General features: G+C 39.2%; 1 long non-coding RNA gene across 1 annotated transcript; it reads left to right on the top strand.

Moving 5' to 3' along the window:
- Positions 1–4,657: 4,657 nt before the first annotated feature.
- On the top strand, positions 4,658–5,427 carry LOC106529068 (uncharacterized). Its single transcript, XR_001311582.1, has 2 exons — positions 4,658–4,832; positions 4,907–5,427. It is a non-coding gene; the product is annotated as an uncharacterized LOC106529068 (long non-coding RNA).
- Positions 5,428–5,799: the final 372 nt, after the last annotated feature.

The raw sequence follows: 5,799 nt of genomic DNA, 5'->3' as shown, positions 1-5,799 counted from the left end.
TTGCACTGACAAGGGGCAGGCTTGTTTTCTAATTACTGAGAGAGTTCAGCTGGTGTCTTGGCTTTCCATGCCTTTTTATACCTCCCTTTTTTCATGTGTTCAATACTTTTCCCTGTGCCATTCCACATTATTACAAATAACTTAATTTCTGGATATTTATGGTTTATTTCTTTGAATGTATGGATCACTTGAGTTGTTACCGACAACTGGTGGAAATTTCATGTCATTAGCACGTCTAGTAATATATTTACTGAGAAAAATGGTGACATGTTCAAAACTTATTTTACCCGCTGTATATCATATGTTGGTAAAGATGCAAGTATAATTTGTTAAAATACAAATTTGGTTTAGACGTGTTGGGGTCACCTTGAGTCAAATTATCAAGGAACTATCTTGGACTCTCAGTCCTCTGATGGGCCTTCTAATGGACAAAACTCTGTTCCACTTAGAACTGTTTTCAGGCCACCCCAGGCTACTTTCCTTCTAAATCAGATAAAAACAGAATAATCTTCTCTTATTTGAATTATTGTTCTCTTAACTGAAAGTATTACGCATTTTGATAATCAGAGAATGTTTATCAAAGTTACAGGAGAAGAGAGGACAGATCTCTTTTCTCCCTCAGTATGATTTCAGCTATGTATGGTTTTACTGTGGAAAAAGTTCTTATTTAACTAAAATAATCTTTATGGTTTAAGTTGATGAAATGTCAGTTTTACTTGTCTGAATCATATTTGCAAATGTTTTGAACTTGAAGTAATTCATTTTTCTTTCAGTTATGTTTTAAATAAGTGCTCGTCAGATAATTTAAATACTGTAGGTCATGAAATGTTTTGTTCTGAACCAAACAGCAGCAAATAATCTTTGTTTTAGTTTCAGAATGGCATAGCAAGTTCTGAAACTAACACTTTTCTTTGATAATTTCTTTTCTAATCTAACCTTCTGGAGGGGGGACCATAGATTCTCTAAGCTTTTAGGAACTAACAGTTTCCGCCCGTCAAGAGCACTCACTGAGAAAAGACAGAGAGTAAAGGTGACTGACCGCTGTCAGTCACTGTGACAGCTAGATTCTCTCCGGGGAATCAAAAGCTGAAAACTGTGTCAGGTTTGGCCCCTTCACGCCAACGGGGAAACCTCACAGTGTGGGAGACCAACACCTGGTTTATCCACCTTCAGAAACTCTCCAGACGGAAGTTTTATTAAAAACCTGGGTTCTAGTCGAGGCCTTGTCTTCTGGTTACGGCTGACGTGGACGCTAAACGAGTCAAAGAGCACGCCTTGGGGTCCCCTGTTCAATGGTCTAAAGACAGATTCTCCAGCAGCGCCCCCATCTACCTGGCAGGTGACAGAACATCATCTCAAGGTAAAAGCTGGCTGTGTGTGACGTCGAGGTCTGATCGAAGCTGAGCACAGAACGCTTCGCCCTTCTGATTATAACCCACATTATTTAAGATAAAGTATAGGAAAGCGAATATCTTTCTTCCTCCTTTTTTTAACCTTGTCCTTGCCAACTCCTAAGATAAACAGCCTCAAATGTCTGGTATTTAACATCTAAACTGACATTTGTGTTTCTATTTGTGTGGTTGACAATTAAGAAGTTAAAAGCTTGTTATTGTTGGTCCCAAAACTTTTTATATGAAATGAATTGTTCACAATCAGGTGGATTCTAGTCAATTTCGAATGATTTGTAAAATGATTGCATATTACGGTTCAAATCAACATTTATTGACTGAGAATTACTTTTTGTGTCCATTCATTTTTGCACTAAAGAAATGTTTATCCACAATAAGAGATCCTTGCGAATTAAATTACTCTAATAACCTTGTTATAAGAAGTGTAAGCTGACCCTTACAGACTTAAAAAGTTGTCATTAAATTTAGAGAAAACTAATTATATGGTGTTTAGTAAAAGAAAGAAAACCATTGATGTCCCATTTAAAGTCGAGGGGGTTGAGATTTGTAGAGTCAGTGAAGTGAAGTTTTAAGGTGTAGTGAAAGATGAAGGGCTGACATGGGAACCTCATGTAAATTATTTAAGAACAAAGATGGCTAAATCTATTGCTGTTCTGTATAAAGTAAGTGAGTTATTTAATGATAAAACTCTGTACTGTATATGTCGTATATTCAACAATAAGTCCACACCTGGTTTATTGTATTGAGGTCTGGGGGGAAAGTGTGTAGGACAATTACAAATCCTCTTTTTATTACAGAAAAGAGCTGCGAGATTTATTACTGGAAAATATCTCTCCTTTGCTCGGCACCACAAAACCTCAGACTTCCTGGTTCTCGACCCCTGCCTGCCTCCCGGATTAAAGAGTTAAGTTTGCTCCTCTTAACCTGTTGGATTCTCTGATCCCTCTGTGTATGACCCTCGTCTGTCCCTGGACCCCTGACCTATTTCTCGGACCCGCAATGCTCCCAAGGTTTGTCGGTGACGTCATCGTATTTCTCTGGAACCAAACTGACACAGTCTGTATTTCCACACTGAGACTCCCAGTTGACACCAGGTTAGTGGCTAAAAATACTTGTAGTATTTTGTCCCAGAGTCTTACAACCACTAACCTGTTTTTCTGTGTCCCGAAAACCGGACCCACGTACCTGGGTTGTTCCAGCTCCACACCAGCAATTTTAATAAAATTTGTAAACCTTTATCTGTTTTTGGGTTTTTCTCAGAGTTCAAACTCAGATCTTTAACAGATAAACTGGCCAGCAATATGAGCTTTGAACCCGATTCTGCCTGGAAAGCTGGTGTGGAAGGAGCTATAAATAAATTAGAAAACACTGTAAATGAACTCTGTTATACTATTATAAAGATATGGCTTTGAATCCTGATAACCCTGCTCCTTGTCAACACCCTTTACCTCAACAAACTAGTACCAACAGATCTGATCCAGTTTACGAACCCAGGTTAAGTCCTCCGAGGTTTTTAGAGGAGACCCAGAAAAATGTTGGGCTTTTCTCACTCATTGGGCCTCATACAAGAACATGTTCATATTCTTATCCTAAATTTCTCTTACTTTTGTTCGTACAAAGGGTTCGTACGAACACGCCACGTCAGATTCAACAAACTCTTCTATCTTCAGGAAAAGTGTGTAAAATGAGCTGCGTAAATTCCACCTGTTCGTATCCAGCTGCTCGTGCACGAGAAGAGGTTATTTACATAATTACCACCCCAAAAACACCATATAAGGCTGTGTTTCCAGCCCCACATACCAGGAAGTGTCCATTCATAAATGACATTGCAAAGTAAAAAAGAAGAACTTTACGCGTTCGGAGATTGTAGTCCTGCTCTCCGAGATCGAGAAAAAAATTGTTCTCTTTAGCAGTGTCATGTGGCATTAAAGGAGCTGCTTAAAGGAATGAAATGTGCTGTTAATGTCGTGTCTCCTGTTAGTCRTTACAGTCACAGAAATAAAAATCTAAATCATATTCATCTCTCTCTAGTCCAGCTCCGGTTTTTCTTTGGTCAAATATTTTTTAATCTAAGTGTAAACAACTGTGCTACTGTGTTTACATTTATTCAGAAGAAGGGTGGTTGCGCACCGCTATCCCCCCTCTCCCTGCGGTTGCAAGTGACAGATGCGGTTCTGAAAAGACACATTTTAAAACGTCTCCAAACTTCAATTAATGCATAATTTAAGTTTTTTAGTTTGAGATCTTCATATTAATATTGTAGTGTTGTACAAATGCATTAAAATACAATTTAACTTAATCTAATCAATTTTTGTCATTAAAATCTTATTCTAATTAAAACAGAATAACCTGCTGTCAACATAATTATGGAGTGTGATTTGTTTTCAAATCGAAATATTTTCTAAATAACGAAGTATAAAGTTCTTAGTGAAGAAAACCCGTCTGGATAACAGCAGACTGACTGCTGGTAAAATATACGACAGGTCTGGACCACTCCTGTATTTTGTTCGTATCTGAAAAAAATCTTAGAATACGAAAACATTGGTGAATGCCACAAATTCTCCTAAATCCCTCGTACGCACAACATAAGAACAAATCTGTGCGTACGAACGGTTCTTGCATGAGGCCCAATGTGAGATCCATTTTCAACTTCAACCCTCCTCTTTTCCTACAAACCGAGCTAAGGTGGCCTTCATCATTTCCCTCCTCTCTGGCAAACCCAAATTGTGGGGAACGGCTGAATGGCAACGGGACTCTCTGTTTTGTTATCGTTACCAGGATTTTGCTCAAGAGTTGCTGAGGGTGTTCTGTCCCATTTTACTCCACAAGGAGTCCACCAGAGGATTACTGAACCCCAAACAAGGTAATAAAAGAGTAACTGAATTCATTATTGACTTTCATACACTGGCAGTTGACAGCAGATGGAGTGAGGAGGCCCTCCAGGATGTTTTCCTCCAGTCACTTAATGATGACATCAAAGACGAGTTGACAGCTCGAGACCCTCCTCAATCCCTATGTGAACTTGAAGATCTCGCCACCAGGATTGACTTACCATACCATACCAAATTTATTTATAAAGCACTTTAAAACAACCACAGCTGATACAAAGTGCTGTACATTAAAACACAACATAATAAAAAAGTGATTAAAAACAGTTTAAAAACAAAAACATACAATTTAAAACTAAATCCCGCTGGTGTTGAAAACCAAGTAAAATACATGGGTTTTAAGACGAGCTTTAAAAGTGGGCAGTGAAGGGGCCTCTCTGACCCGCAAAGGCAGGTCATTCCATAATTTAGGGCTGATGACAGAGAAAGCCCTGTCCCCTCTGAGCTTCCTTTCTGTTCTCGGTACCTCCAAGAGCAGCTGATCTGCTGACCTGAGAGACCGATAAGGTACGTAGGGATGAAGAAGCTCAGAGAGGTAAGCCGGGGCAAGATTATGCAGTGATTTAAAAACAAACATAAGAATTTTAAAATGAATTCTAAAATATACAGGCAGCCAGTGAAGTGAGGCCAGGACAGGGGTCACATGTTCCCTCTTCCGAGTTCCTGTCAAAAGTCGTGCAGCAGCATTCTGAACCAGATGCAGACGTGAGAGCAGTGACTGACTGACTCCCAGGTAAAGTGAGTTACAGTAATCCAAACGAGTTGAAATAAAAGTGTGGATCACTGTTTCAAAATGCTGCCTGGAAAGAACAGATTTCACTGACGCCAATCGCCTTAAATGATAAAAGCTGGACTTAACCACGGCTTTGATTTGGGTGTCTAATTTAAAATCACTGTCCACCTTAAAACCAAGATATGTAATAACAGGTTTAAAATATACCTCCAAGGGTCCCAGGTCCACAGAGGAGGACTCACAGGAGCCACTGGGTCCAAACACCATCACCTCTGTTTTATTTTCTTTAAAATTTAAGAAGTTCAAGGCCAACCAAGCTTTAATATCTCCTAGACATGCCAGGAGATGTTTGATGGAATGGACATCCTTCTGCTTCATGGGCAAATAAATCTGACAATCATCAGCATAACAATGGAAAGAAATCCCATGTTTGCTGAGGACAGAACCCAGAGGCAGTAAATAAAGAGAGAAAAGCAGAGGGCCTAGAATTTAGCCCTGCAGGACACTATTAGGCATTGAAGCAGCAGATGATTCAGAGTCACTAATTTTCACTGAAAATGTTCTCTCCTCCAAGTAAGACCTAAACCATTTAACAACAGTGCCATCAACACCAACAACGTGGTGTAATCGCGATATTAAAATGTTGTGGTCTACTGTATCAAAGGCAGCAGTTAGGTCAAGTAAAATCAGAACATGGTTACCAGAATCACATGCAGAGATGATGTAATTAAAAACTCTAATTAAAGCAGATTCTGTGCTATGAAGAGTT

This window comes from Austrofundulus limnaeus, unplaced genomic scaffold (assembly GCF_001266775.1).
Source record: "Austrofundulus limnaeus strain Quisiro unplaced genomic scaffold, Austrofundulus_limnaeus-1.0 Scaffold421, whole genome shotgun sequence".
Taxonomy (NCBI): domain Eukaryota; kingdom Metazoa; phylum Chordata; class Actinopteri; order Cyprinodontiformes; family Rivulidae; genus Austrofundulus; species Austrofundulus limnaeus.
Note: the sequence above shows the minus strand (reverse complement) of the source record. Positions and strands in the feature narration are given on the sequence as shown.